The following is a 15,804-nucleotide window of genomic DNA, read 5'->3' on the forward strand; positions in this document are numbered from 1 at the left end:
TGGATATAAAATACCTTACAAACTTAGGCCTTGTCAGGATTAAGTTTTTTTGGACCCTATTGACCTGATTTTTAGGTCGAGCACGCAAGCGCTCTGACGGGTTGTAATCTATCTGTGGACTTTTAACGATCCCACACACGCCCATCGCTATCACTCTTCAAAAATCCTTTGTTTTCATTGGTAAATGCTTTACGTTTGTCTCTCCTTGGCACAGTTTTGTTACCGCCTTTGCAGTAGACCCTGCTACATGGATAATTGAACGTTTGGTGATAAGTTTGACTGTGAGCAAACTTCTTTTTTTTTTTGTGTCTCTCCTTCGTGCTCACACTCATGGTGGCCGTGGTTCTTTCAATTGGTTGCTTATATGAACTACTTACCTATTTTGTGGCTTCTGTAATACTACTGAGTGGGACAAGCTGGTGATGAGGATCTGCTGTTTTCACTGTACTTCTAGACTCACTATGTGTTGTTCTCTCACGTTTTCATTGTTGCTCCATCTGGCATGTTTTTATAGAGACACCTTCATGTGTTGTCCCTTGCTTTGTCAGTGCAGCTGGTGATCATGCTTGGGCTGCTGTGATTGGGAATAGCTTTGCACTTCTTGTAGTGGGTTGTTTTTCTGTTTTATCTGTGGGTGCATTCAAGCTAGTAAGGACTGACCAAGCTTCCACTGCAGATCTTGCAGGTCATAGGGGACCTGGAAGATGTGTAGCAAGACCCATGCAATAGCACTGTAACCTCCACCTGATCCCTTCTGACCTGCACTTGTGATTGGTCATAAGATCCAGTTGACTGAACATGCAGTCAATTTTAAAGGTTCAGAGTTTTGGTCTAGTGCATCATTTTTCTGCCTCACACTCTGTCTCATGAGGGATCAGGTCTTCAAGCTTGTTCATGCAGCTTATCATTGTCAAATTATGCCGTCTGCGCCATGCTTCCTATTGGTCAGTTCTTGCTTGAAAAATGCATGTTAGTCCTGTCTTATCTAAGCATGAAGCCTGTTATTCAGCTATATACATTTAGGCACTGTAACATCAACAGACTCATAGTTCCATGAGCTCCTGTGCTTGAGCTTAGTGGTTTTACGACCATATGCTGTATCATTCTCTTCATCATGTACCTGAACTGTTAGTTAGCTGAGTGGAACTCTATAGCTCATTGTCATGTCTTCTGTGACATCTCTCCTGAACTGTCTACATGTGCACTGTTCCTACTCCTTGGAAACTATTCCTAGGAAATACATTACTGTCGATCAATGCCTCCTGTCCCCTGTCTCCATATGGAATGTTTGCTTTCCATTGTAGTAATCTTCTCTGTGCCTGCTCTCCATCAAGTGTTTTTTGCTTTCACCTGGGGAGCTGACCATGAAGTGGGAGAGTTGGTTGGGAGGGTTCAACAGTTAAATTGTAAGAAAAGATGAGCTGGGATTGCCTGCCAGATAGAAAAAAAAATGTTATTTCATTATTTGGGAGATGAGGGACAAGACAAAATATGTCAGTGTGAAAGGTGTGAGATCATAGAGGAAATGGTATAATTAATGAGTTCATTGAAGCAATCAAGAGACAGGAATCCTGTTTCAGCACTCCAGAGAGTTTAGTTCAGAGGCACACATTTAAGGCACAAACAAGCTGTGCATAAAAGCATGTTAGCATATGCATGTGACTGTAGCCAGATGTGATTTTGCAAGGATCTAAAAATATGTTTGTATGATATCAGACAGTGGTTCATTGTTGCAACTGAAAGTCCAGGAAAGATTGTTGTTTTGTGTCAATCCCATCCTAGATCAAATTTCAATGAAAGCTAAATACCCTGAGCAGAATGCTTTGAATCAGAGCATGCGTCAGACTTTTGTTGTGCGTGTGTGTGTGTAAGAGAGAGAAGAAGACACAGAGAGATCAAAGGGGTGATTTCAAAGTATCACAGCCGAGTGGTGTAGTTTGGTACAATATGCAGCTTAGGCAAGGTTCCATCCTGCTGAAAAACTGTTGTCCCTTCAGAAGAAGTGTAAGTCTAGACTTTCTAGCTAATCAAGTAAGAGTATCAGGTGATTTAGAGAAATTTAACTGACAAGATACAGTTAAATTTATTCAGTGTATAATGATGTGATTAGTATATAAACACATATGAACAGAGCAATGTGCTGCATATTCCTGTGTATGTAAACATTTATAATTTGATTAAATATATATATCTAGATATATACAAACATGTATAAAATAATGTTTTTTTTTTCTTAAAATATATACATACTTTTAGGCCTGCTTAAAAAATGTACATATTGCGTATGGTTATATATATATATATTATTCTATGCTTAACATGTTCATAGGTCACTGCATAGTTCCTATATAAGTTGTTTGATTAAATGCTTATGAGTTTCTGTTTTGTTTATCTATCAAGATAGGTAAATATTATCTTAACAATTTATCTACAAGCATTTCACTATTGAAATATTGAGGAAAATATAACAAATGATGTTATAAAAAGTACACAAATAAATTAATGTCAAGTACTAGTCTGTGTTTATAAGATAAAACTTTAAAACACAATATATAATCTTCCTTACACATATATTCCCTTTCTATGTAATCATGTATCTATATATTTATTACATTAGTCCTTCTGTACAAGAGCAAAAAAATGATATATATATAAAAGAGGTAAAAAATAAAATCACTTTTTCCAATGCACTACTCTGTCTCACCCTATCCCTCTATCAAGCTATCCTCTATCTCCACTCTCTGACTCATCCAAAACATCATTCTACCACTATGATCTCCAAAATAATCCTTCCTGAACTCTTTCCTTCTCCACCGCTCCTTGCTCAACCCAGACATCAGTATACTACTATGATCTCCTAATCAACCCTACTACATTTCCCCTCATGTACCTCTCCTTTGGCCCATCTCAAGCCTTTTACTACTGTGATCTCCCTAATCCCATTCGACAGACTTCCCTCCTCCCTCTCTCCTTTATTCATCCCGAACCTCATCTTACTACTATGATCTCCCAATTAACACTTTCTGTTTTCTTCCCTCTTGAATCCCTCCATTATTCTATTCAATCCAACCAAGAGACTCACATGTTCCCTACTCAAATTAACTCATATTTCCCTATTCTAATACTGTTATTAATACTATATTCATAATTCCCTATACTAATCCACCACTAATCCTTTTGAGTTTTGGAGCAGTGTGCTACTTGCCGAAAAGCACTTTGACTCCTCATAAGGGGTAGTAAGTGCTATATATATACAATTACAATTACATTGCATCATTAGAAAGTGTTCCAACAAAAACAGCGTAGTGACAGTGAATGGTGACACAGGTAAACAAATGTGCACTGGTGCTATATACAAAGCATATGTACAATACCAGGGGCTGATACAAATGTAAATCTCATCAACATAACTCTGAATGAGCGTACAGTGTATACATTATGATAAATATCAGTTCACTAGTTTGATTTTTGATGTTTTGACCCTAGTGGAATAATTTTAAGGAGGGTCATCAAGAGGTCCAAAACATTATAGCAACCAATATAAAATGATGATTAATTGTAGCTTGTGCTTCTGAATATGGGTTTCCCTGCGGCTGGACACTGTGAAGTTAAATCCAATAGCATGAATTAAGAGGATCGCTGGAAGGCTGATGATGGGCACTGTTGAAAGATCTGCTACAGGCTGCTACAGTCAGGGTCTGCGTTGTGGCTCTGAATGCTTGTGGGTTGCCTTCAGCTGATCTTGTGATGGTGCCCAACATCAACCTTCTAATGATCCTCTTAATTCATCCTACTGGATTCAACGTTACAGTGTCCAGATGTTGGGAAAACAATATTCAGAATCACAACAACTGATTCCTTGTTTATATTAGTTGTTATTATATTTTGGTCCTTCTGATGACCCTTTTTAAAATTATTTCACAAGGGTCAAAAAGTCGACAATCACACTAGTGGACTGAAATCAGTTACAATAAAGTACACACTGTACTGTCATTCAGAGCTGTGTTGATAAGATTTACATTTGCATCAGCCCCTTGTAAGGTACATATGCTATGTATACAGCACAAGAGCACATTATTTCACCTGTGTCACCATTCACTTTCACTGCGGCATTTTTTTTGCAGCACCTTTGTTGTGCAGGAGATATGACAGCCTTCAGCCAAATGAGGACACCAAAATCTTTGGGATTCTTCTTTCTTTATTGTGTTTCTCTATGTTAGCGTACATGGTCTGCTTATGAGGCACAAGCCTCTTCACGTTGACCCTCCTTCTTTCCCCACAGGCCATACCCCTACTCCTGAACCTCTCCTGCCAGTTCAGGAAATTCCTGTCGGTCAGCAGCTAGACTGCTGACCTACTTTGTTCTCTGCTTTCATGGCCAACAATTCAAATAGATTATTGAAGGAGGAGGATGAGTAAGAAACCCAAACTAAATATAATGTTAAAAATGGCTTAGGGCCGCATATTGTACCAATCAAATTAATGGGCAAGATGTTAGATATTTGGCAGACCAGGTGGCTAGAGTTTTTTTTGTATATTAAAGATTCATTATTCTATTTATACTGTCAGGATAAACAATCGATTTTGCTTTTAGACTGATTCAATACTCCGGTTAGTTTTAAGAGACATAGAAGTGATAAAAAAGTTTCTATGAAGATATTTACGAACTAAGAGTAGGGGGCTAGTAAATTTAAGATGTGGACCTAAATTATTAACCTTGGTGATGAAGACATAATCAATTAGAAACGATATAGGAAATGATTAAAAAAGACAAATTGGGGAGCTCATTAGATATCTCACACAAGAGCAAGCTAAAAGATAGTACCATTTCCCTAAGGCACAAAGAACAAAATATTTCCATTCGTGTTAAGGTCACTTGTCCAAAAACATAAAGTCTGTATTTGAGAAAAAAAGTATAGACTTTATTCATTGTGGCTAAACCCAGTGATTATCACTCACAAAAACGTTTTAGATTAAGGTATTTTTTGTTGCAGTTTGACTGACAAAGACCCAAAGGCCAGTCTCCATGTTGTGCCCAGTCGTTAAGATAGCCTTACTACCTTTGACCTAGATACCACCTGTTCTTATTTTTTGAAGAACCTCTGAAAGTGTCAAATCAGAGAGATAGCAACCTTGACAAATACCTAAGGCTTCATAAGTCTGTAAAAAGTTCTCTTATCTATACTTCAAGGTCAGACAGCGAATGTATAATGTAAACAGTGTATTCTGAATTGGTGTACCTTTGTCATACCGGTTTATACTGGTTTGTCTTGAACTATCATATTGGTTCATACTGGTCATGTCTGGAAATTCTCCAATATAGATTAATGGTCAGTGGCCAATACTATAAAAAAAAAGTGTCAGTTGATTTGGAGAGATCTTCACCCCAGAATGTCACCCAAGGTCCTGCCAGATATCCTGACAGAGACTGCCAGACTGCTGTACTGCTGCATCACCCTTTCAGTGCTGCGAGCTAATACGACACCAATTTCAAGAGGAGCTGAGCCTAGCTGATGTATGTTTTCCTTTCGAGAGAACACTCTCTCCTGGCCCAAGTCTGATAATCATAACTTCTTTGCTGTAAACAGGTATGCAGTGTGCTGAATCCCAAGAAACTCTAGACACAAGTTATCTACTCTGTGCTCTCATAGTGTAGCCATAGAAGTAGTCTTGTGAGTATTAGGTTGCTAATGACATTCTAACAATGTTAAAAACGTTAATTTTAATCTTGCTGTTAGTAGCATGCATTAGTGTTGTTATAATTATATTGTGTGGTTATTACTCATGTTCTGAGCAATAAGATGAGACTGTTGAAATCAACACTTTTAAATATAAATTGTCTTTTCTTAGAGCAGTACTTATGTGTGATATTCTAAGGAAATAAAATGTGTTTGAATTACCATTTTGTTCCTGACCCATTCTCAGGGACTGTTATTAACCCAGAAAGCATCAACACCATATAAAAAAGCTATGTTGAGCGGAGTTGTGTGGGGCTACAACAACCTGGACAGTCACACTCAAGTGTTGCTGCATTGAACTAAGTTCTGGGCACCTGTGAGTGGGAGAACTGAACCTTGTAGTACTAAGCTGGATCCTGGCACCCAGCATAGGCTATTCCTATTCAGATTTTTTTGGAACCTTTCAGTAGCCTTTGAATATGTGCACACAAGAGAACCATCATTATAGGTAAACGAAGATGCCTGTAGTAGTCACAGTTACCTCCTACAAGGAATAAGGGAGCACCTTTTACTGTAGATTTGTCAAGCTTAACTGTTAAAAGGTCATTATCCGTGTGTGCGTTTTCTGAGACTTTTGAAACTCATGTGTTTTGAACCATTCAAATAAAATGGCAGCTCCTGTTGTGATAGGAGTAAATTACAGAGAGGCAGTCATACATCATCTTAAGAATATAGGTGTCCTGGATGGGATGCAAGGGTGGCTGTTACATTTGTAATAGATGCATACACAGCATATACCTCTTAAACATTTTACTCATTGGTGGAGTTTGAGGCTATAGACGCTGCCTCAGAGCAGTTTAAGGTTTACAAGCCGCAGCACCACCTGCCACTTAATGGCATACCAGTATCTCGAAATCCCTTTAATTTATGAAAAACACCGAAATTGGTTTGCTAGTGAGGTACCACGAGTGCGCGCACACACACACACACACACAGGAATGTTAAGAACGGTAATTAATACATACTAACAGTTTACAAAAGAACAGTTTTGTAGATTTTTTTGCAAAACAGCAGTTGACACAGCACCATTATTTTAAACAAGGGAGTTATAGAAGTGCTTAGTCCTACAGATCTTTATGAACGTTGCCATAAATATTTATGGAAAAAGTGGATGGCCATTTTTACTTCCAGCATGGCTGCTATAATCATGCCAAAACTCAAAAGAGACGGTTGTAGCAAGCAGGTAGTCTATTTGTTGTCAGTGAGTTCAGAGCAAATGATGGCAGGGTCCATGGTAACAATCATGAAATGGTTAGTCAAGGTGGAGTTGTCAATTGTGCAGCTAACGAACTATATGTCCTGACTGCCACAAAGAGGGAAATTCTGCACGTCTGTGGGTAGGCTTGGTGTGGGTTCCATGGCAGCCTGAAGTCACACTAATCAGATACACACACTGCACAGCCAGTGGAATAATATGGATGGAAACGGCAAGTTCAGGGCGCAGAACAGGATCAGCCTCCCTTGCTCTTGGGCACTCACACCTCTGTTGGTGAGCCAAGGGTAGGTGGGTCCCCCCTTAGCCCAAGAATCCAGATGTGCCAAATGCATGACATGGCATGCACTAGTGGCTGGCCTGAGAAGGTCCATCCAGTGGTATATGTATTTATATGGTATTTCTATAGTGCAACCCTAGCAAAAAGCCAGAGGAGCAATTATATGGACGGCTCTTGTGCTGCCTCCCTCTTGTCTCCCATCCTACCTGTGAAGCTGCTCATCTTGGAGACGTGAGGAGTCACTGAAGATATCAGTGTTTGTGTGATATGTGGTAAGTACACATTGCAGCACAGCTATGACTGATGGGGGAATTATTTCACAATACTACTTGATGACAGCAACTGTTGCTAAGGTTCTGGTGTTTGTGTGAGTTCATGCGTGATGCACTGAGTTGCATGGTCTCAAGGGATGAGGGTGTATCTGTTGTTAATGAAGATGTGTCTGATGTGGGAATGTTCCACGATATTTGATTAAGGGACGATAATCTACGATAAATTGAGTGTTCTCCACTAGAGCTGTGGATGACACATTAACTTAGTGACCCTCATTTTTCTCTTCTGAACAGGTTCACTTTAGTTATTTTATTATAAATGTATGTGCTTTTTTAGGTTGAGTGTAAGCGTATGACCTCTTGTATACTTTTAAGTATACTTCTTCTGAGGGCTTCCAGCTATTTAATTTGTTAGTTTCAGTGTAATTTAAAAAATACTTGTTTGCTAGTGGTCAATCATGCCTCTTTGTCCCTCCTTCTTCTGTGTGGGAGCAGGGACCAACTAATGTATAATTACGCTTTGTCCTGTTTATCTGGTCTGTAGGGGACTTTTTTTTACTTTGTTTCCTGCTCCTGTACAGGGAAGCTTCCCTTTTCATTTGCAGAGCATTCTTCCTCTGAGCTTACCTATAAACAAGACTATAAATCAGGCTGCTCCCTTGGTCAGATTTGGCCTTTGTGGGCTATCTGCACCCTCTCTCAGCTGCCTGGCTCCCGCCCTTTCTTAGCTTGGATTTTCTTTATCAAGTGTGCCTGCCTGTGTGCTGAGAGCAAGGGTGGAGGACCACTAGTAATTGCTTATAGCTTAGGCACACAGCTCTATCAGGGCTCCGCAATCCTTAGAGACAGTGCCCACTCCTGTTCCATACTGGGATCCCACTCGCAGCTCTATCAGTGCACCTCAGTTCACACACTCCAAGCCCTCAGCTGTGCCAGTGCCAGTAACCCCACACACGCTATCTGCCAGAGCACCTCAGTTCTTGCAGTCAGTACACTCTGCTGCTCCAGTACTGGGACCTCCTCGGACGCAACCTCATCAGTGCACCTCAGTTCACACACTCCAAGCCCTCAGCTGTGCCAGTGCCAGGAACCCCACACACACTGTCTGCCAGAGCACCTCAGTTCCTGCAGTCGGTGCACTCTGCTGCTCCAGTACTGGGACCACCTTGGGCGCATCTCCATCAGTGCACCTCAGTTCACACACTCCAAGCCCTCAGCCATGCCAGTGCCAGGAGCCACACACATGCTGTCTGCCAGAGCACCTCAGTTCTTGCAGTCAGTACACTCTGCTGCTCCAGTACTGGGACCACCTCGGGTGCAGCTCCTTCAGTGGACCTTAGTTCACACACTCCAAGCCCTCAGCCATGCCAGTGCCAGGAACCCCACACACGCTGTCTGCCAGAGCACCTCAGTTCTTACAGTCAGTACACTCTGCTGCTTTAGTACTGGGACCACCTTGGGCAAAGCTCCATCAGTGCACCTCAGTTCACACACTGCAAGCCCTCAGCCGTGCCATTGCCAGGAACCCCACACATGCTGTCTGCCAGAGCACTTCAGTTCTTCCAGTCAGTACACACTGCTACTCCAGTACTGGGACCTCGGGCACAGCTCCATCATGCACCTCAGTTCACATACTCCAAGCCCTCAGCCATGCCTGTGCCAGAACCCCACACATGCTGTCTGCCAGAGTACTTCCGTTCTTACAGTCAGTACACACTGGTGTTCCAGTAGCGGGACTTCGGGCGCAGCTCCATCAGTGCACTTCATTTCACACACTCCAAGTCCCTCAGCTGTGTCAAAATCCCACACATGGCGTCTGTAAGAGCACCTCAGTTTTTACAGTCAGTACACTCTGCTGCTCCAGTACTGGGACCTCGGGCAGCTGCATCAGTGCACGTCAGTTCACACACTCTAAGCCCTCAGCGTGCCCGTGCCAGAACCCCACATACCCTGTCTGCTAGAGCACCTCAGTTCTCACTGTCAGTACACACTGCTGTTCTACTTCTAGGACCTTGGTCGCAGCTCCATCAATGCACCTCAGTTCTACCCCGGCTAGGTCACTTCCTTTCCTATACTAGGACCCCGCTCACATACAGTTCCATAACAGCAGCTCAATTGTAATATTTAGTCCCACTGCCAAACGAATACTGGACCGAAAAGAGCAAAACACAGCTCAGTCAATGGACCTCACGTCTAACATCCAATGCCACTGTTGATGGGAACCACCTCAGCTCTGTCAAAATCCATCAAATCTAACATTCAGTACACATTTCCTCTCAGGACTAAGGCTCAGACACACGCCCTTGCAGCTTCGCCAGGGTACCACCAGGCTAACAATCGGCAACACTGGCACGCCAATACTAGGTTCCACACAGCTCCATTAACATTCCTCACTTCTGACCTTGTGTGCAAATTACTGTTCCAGTACTTCAGCCCACATACAACTCTGTCAGTGCACCTCAACCCGAACCAGCAGCACCTCATTATTCAAATACCAGGAATTACATGGCCCTCCGTTGCTCATTCCTCACCTGCTGCCTCTGCTATTCCAACACTGGGCCGGGACACAGCTCTGACTATACCCCCAATCCTGATCTGAAGTGCCCCAATATTATTATATTGGGGTTCACATACAACTCTGCTAATGCATCTCCTGCTGTTCTGCAGTGCCCCTTGTTGTCTCGCACTCTGACACGTGGTGGTGGAGGGAACTAAATCTATTCTTAGCTGCTATCTTTATTTGTGAGGGTCTGTTTCACCTTTCTCACTCTGTTCTTTTCTTGACTCTACTTAATCTCAATGTTTTGTTTCTCCCCCACTTTTCTCTTTCCAGCTTTTAAAATCCACACGTTAACAGTTTTGCTCTTTCTTTCAACTTTTTATTTCTACTCCTCTCCTGTTTTTTATTTCCCTCTTCCTCTTGCTACCTCCTCTTTCAAACTGGCAAAAAAGTGGTTATTTCTTTCCTTGTTTTGTTCCTCTCTTTTTTCTTCATCAGGCATTCATTCTTTCAATATTTGTTTCTCTTCTCTTCATTCTTTCTTAGTCTTTTTTTTGCTTTTTCCTTTGACTCCGTACGTGTTCTTTCACTTTTTTTAGCTCGTTCATCCTTCCTTTCTCTTGTATTTTTCTTATCTTTATCTTTCAATTCACGTTTTACTAGAAATCCCTCTTTTCCCGTCTATACGTGGAAGCCACAAGTTACCGGAAGTGTCAAAGTGCTTTTCCCAATCCGTGTCTGTGGTAAATGTGCCAGTACATATACGCTCTAGTTCTTTCACTGCTTGCTTCTCTCACCGTCTCTCTTTTTTTCTCTAATGTTATTTTTTCTCTTCCTTTTCACACTACTTTATTAGTTTTTCTTCTTTATCTTTCATTTGCTAGCTTCCTTACCTTTTTTCTTTTGTCTCACATGTTTTCCCAATTTCTTCTTTTTAGTTGTGTTTTCATTTCCTCATTCTTTCCCTTCTTTCTTTTATTTCTTTGCGACCCCTTCTCTTTCTTCTTTTTTTTTCTGTTGTATTCCTTTCGCTTCTCTTTTTCTGCCCCATCCGCTTTCTCTCTTGATGCCTAGTTATCAATGGAGCAACATGTACAGTGGCACCGGGACCCAGAGACCTACGGACCTCACTCAACTGTAATTACTGATTGTTTTTTTTCCTACCAAAATTGCAGTCAACCATTTTCCTTTCGTACTCCAGGGCCCATGACACCGTTACTACGCCACTTGTCTTCTCCATCTTTACTCCTGACTCCCTCTTTCCTTTCAACCTCCAATCCGTCCCAAATTATATTTTTGTTATGAAATTTTGATCATTACACTCTAATGCCAAAAGTTTATTTCTGATAACGGTTTATATAATAATTGTATATGTTTTAAGATAGAGGAAAAGGGTAAATGCAATTGATTTAGTTAAATTCTGGGCTACTGGAATTATAAGGCAGGAAAAACAATTTATGCAGCAAGAAAAGTCCAGTTATTAATTTTCAATACCAATAGGTCTAACTGAAGAAAATGCGAGACCTATTGCATTGCAAATGCTTGTTTATAATTGGGATCCCCACAGTCACACAAAAAATGGCCCTAGTGATCCCATCATTGTGCACCCACGTGCAGTCTGATTAAAGCCACAATTATTTCGTTGTGCGACCTTTGTCTTCTGATAATGGATTGTGCATTCCTGACCACATTATTTTCTTCTCAGTTTCAGAAAGATGAAAGAGTACAGGAAATCCTGCCCGTCCCCTGTGAATACCTGCGCTGATTAAGCCACTAACGGGGCCTCTGCTTTACAAAAAGGTAAGAATGCGGCTGTGCCGGCGAAGGCTCGTAATTGATTGCGGCGGTTGAAGAAAAGATCAGAGCAAAAAACAAAATAAAAGACATGCCAAAAGCAAACCCACAGGTGGGTCGCTGAGAAACAGCCGTGTTGTAGTATGTAAGCTGCCATCTACCACAAAGCAGCAAATGGAAAGCAAGAAAATGTCAGTTACAAAACTCCAAGCCAAAGGCAAGCAATGGGTGAAATGCATTCCTAGCTCGGCTTTCTGAATGTCCCCAGGATGTCTTTAGTGTATGCTGCGACCAAAAAAAGAAAGAAAGCACATGGCTATTGACAAGCAACACCCCCGATGCTGCACAGCACAGCTCAGCTTAGCTGTCTGATTGGTGGAGGAAAGAATGCCAGGAAGAAAGGTTTAGTTGACCAAGACCGTGTGCTAAATCCCGGATTCTTACCAACGTTTAGTCCCAGTGTGTGCGTGTCTGTTTTCACTTTAGTGTATTTGTGTATACACGGGAGTGGTACGTGTGTGAGTTTTTGGCATTGTGTGTAGTGTATGCACGGTTGACGCGTGATCTTTTAGTGTGTGACGTGTGAAGTGTGATGCCATGATCTCTGTTCATGCTGCATTCTGCGTGTCTGTTTTGGTTACTCCATTGTGTACATTGTGATGTGTTTGCAAGTGTCAATGCATTATATATTTGTGCCTGCTGTGTTGGCTGTTCCTGGGTGTGGTGTGTGTTTGTATAACGTGCCCTGTGTTCTGTGTGAGGGAGTTGTGTACAATAGTGTTTATCTCAGAGGCGTGTGTGTGCCCTGGCGCGATGGATGTGAGTTTGTATGAGTTGGGGTGAAGCAGAGAAAGGGAGGGCGGGGAGGAGGACAAGAGAGGGCGGGACAAAAGGGTGCAGAAGAGAGCGAGCGAGAGTTACTGAAACAAGTCACCATGACAACTGCCCGGCCAGATAGTTTTTCCTGCAATCAGTTGTTTCGGGAAGAGTGCCGCGAAAGGTCACGTGAAGGAGCTGTGGGAAGCCCGGCAGGTACTGGACCCTGAAGCGCCGGATTCCGGGTCCCGCAGCTAGTGGGGCAGGACCGAGGCCGGACACAGAGACCTTCAGAGCCATGGCGCGGAGGGGGGAGCGCTGCCCGCCCCAGGTACAGTGATACAGCTCGCCTCCCTTGTGTGAAGTTTCCGCGCTGTTTCCTCCGCCTCGGCTCGGCACCGCTGCCTCTCGGGGAGTGATGTCATGCCGCTCTAGCAGTTGGATCCTATTAGGAAATAGTTCAACTTTTTTTTTTTTTTTTAGGGAATAAAATATTGTGTTTTGCTAGATCAGGGGTGCGTCTTGTTAAACAGAACTACTTTCTCTGTGGATCGAAAGCGGCCCAATCCAGGCAATTTGTTGACAAAACTGATAAACCGGGTGTGAAAAGTGCACTGATTTTTAACGTATTTGTGATGCAGTGGAAAGAGCAGATTACACGTTCAGAACATATACAAGAGGGTGTCGAGGACGAGGGAGTGCTGTGACCCACTGCATTTCTTTCGTATTGCTTCGTGGATTCATTTCACATTTCTCAGCAATAAATGCTTCTTCTAAAGCCTGATCTCGCAGGATGTGGCACTGGTGTTTGAGCTCGAGTTGGTGTGTGTGTTTTATCCTTCCAGCAGCAGCACGTTGCTCACGTTACATGTGACAGCGGGCCGGGGCACAAGAACGCATAGCTGCGGGCTATGTCAGGCAGTGTGTTTTAAACTCCCCGGAGGAGCGCTCCTTCCCCGCTGTTCCTGTTTGAACCAGACTGCAAATAACCCCAGACTTCGTCCGTGTACATGGCTTTCTTAAACCGCTCACAGGCGAAATTGCAAATACCTTTGCAGTTGTTACATGTCTTTGCGAGGAGTTTACCCGGTGCTTTTGGTGGAAACGGAAAACAAAACTATATATGCACGCGTGCCAAGGGAAAGCGGGATCTGGAGGGACTGTTCAAACTTGTCACAAGATGCATAATATGTGTGGCAGACATTTCTGCAGAATACTGATTTAATGTGTGTCATTTTGAAGAGTTCACAAATCCCGCATCCAAACTAACATCCTTGACTTTAAAAAGAGACCTACACTTTATATAGTCATTGCGTGCTCTAGGAAAATGTACCCTTCCCCTCTTAAACGAGGACGTCGTCAGCAGCTGGTTAGCTGTATAGCGCTATATGCCACCTCAAGAGCGCCTCGGAGCTCTGCAAAAAAGGTTGGCTGATGTGCCATCCTCACACTGATTTTATTTCTGTTTCATAAGACATGTTGTGGCAGTCTCTTTAGTTAATAATTAATTTGCTGTTTATTTTACCAGTCTCGAACATATATACAGTTTTAACTCCTCTATGGCCAGGAGTGCATGGAAAACACGTACCAAAGATCTGTAATGCGGTGCAAACCCAAAGGTGTTATTCTGCTCCTCGAGCCCACTGTTGAACTAAGACTTCTCAAAACAGAGTGCTGTTTACACATATTCTTAATTAAACTGAGCTTAAGAGGGGCTGGGAGAGGATGTTCAAGCGGAGCCGCTTGCTTTTTTGTGATCAGACACGTTTGTGGTGCGCTGATTGAGGTTCTTGTTTCTGGTGCCAGTGTAATTATTGGACAGGCCACAAGATCTCGGCTTCTTTCTTGCTGCTTCCCAACAGAGCGCCTTTTGTATTCCCTGAAACAATGACAGGCGCCTCCGATTGGCTGACGTCCCCCTGCCAGTGCCTCGTGGACACTGCGGCCGGTTTCCGCTTCCTGCTATGATTGTTGTGTGCAGACTGAAGAGGGCATGCAGCTGAGGGGAAACCCGTCTCGGACCAGCATCTATAACTTCCATTTTAGGATGGCTCATCTCCGAGCAGCTAAATGAAAAAAAAAAACGATAAGAGTGTTTTGTCTAGACTTCTTTTTTCCAGGCAGATGAAAGACAGTGATCCGCATTAGCTAATGTTCAAGGATCTTCTTTCATGTGTCAGGGCAGTGTACAGCATGCAGGCCTTTTGTGACAATGTAAAAAGATGTACAGATACTTGTGGCTCAGCACCAGAACTCGCTGGCCCTGTGGGGAACACAAGGAGCAATTGTGCTTATGCACAGATGGTCAAACTAACGTAAAACATTGGTAACCGTCTAGGGTTGTAGCCAGGTGGATACACAATCACAAAATTAGAAGTAATATTTCTGCACTGAAAAAATACTTCCATTAGTCATGGTTAGGCTTTGACACAAATAAATAAATAGATTCATACAGGGGAGGCCCTGAATGACTCAGACATCTGGACCAGAGTATCACAGGAGGAAAGACCAGGTCCTTCCTGCCTTGCTCTGCTTCTTAACTAGGTCATGATTTGAGCAGTGAGATAACAGGGAAATAGGGGCCAGATGTAGCAAAGGTTTTTCCCCATTCTGTGTCTATGGGAAAAAGTGTTTGTACATATGGCCCTAAGAAACTGCTTCGTAGACTTCTGTGTTGTCTGGCCTCTTTCCGAGGACTCCAAGTTGCAAATGATGCTATATTAGCATGCCAGCAGGTACTGTAAGTGTTCTGAGTCCCAGTCTTCAACTTTCGCACCTTCTCTTTAAACATAGACCACTGTGAGGCACGAGGAGTGCTCTGCTGCTTTTTGTTGACTTTTAGAGCATTGCGCAAGTGATGGTCACTTTCTTTTTGCCAAAGTTGGATAACTTTGAGCTCTAGCACTGCTAATCATGGTACAGAAAATTTGAACTACCAAAACTCTTTTGTCCGATCAGTGTAGCACCCCTTTGAAGTACCTTTAAGAATAAATTCAATATTTTTCCTGAACAGAAAAATAGTTTCAGAACTATAAATTACAGACACAAACATATGTTTGCTTCTTTTGGATTCATATAACTGGGGACACTGGGGAAGAGCCAAACCATGACAATATGTTTTAAACTAACTGTCTCTCCAAAGCAATAGTAGATGCAAATGTGATCTTTTCTGGTAGGAATGCCTTGCAATC

General features: G+C 42.5%; 1 protein-coding gene across 3 annotated transcripts in view; it reads left to right on the forward strand.

The window, feature by feature from the left end:
- The window catches only part of DENND2B (DENN domain containing 2B), a 916,594-nt gene that overhangs the window by 204,872 nt on the left and 695,918 nt on the right, over positions 1 to 15,804 (forward strand). The window contains exon 2 of one of the 3 annotated variants that reach the window (XM_069223658.1): positions 11,709 to 11,803. The gene's annotated coding sequence lies outside the window, so the exon portion shown is untranslated. Of the gene's footprint in view, positions 1 to 11,708; positions 11,804 to 12,769; positions 12,945 to 15,804 lie in introns of those variants that run through there. The other 2 variants (XM_069223659.1, XM_069223660.1) reach the window with 2 other exon arrangements.

Source organism: Pleurodeles waltl, chromosome 3_1 (genome assembly GCF_031143425.1).
Source record: "Pleurodeles waltl isolate 20211129_DDA chromosome 3_1, aPleWal1.hap1.20221129, whole genome shotgun sequence".
Classification (NCBI taxonomy): Eukaryota; Metazoa; Chordata; class Amphibia; order Caudata; family Salamandridae; genus Pleurodeles; species Pleurodeles waltl.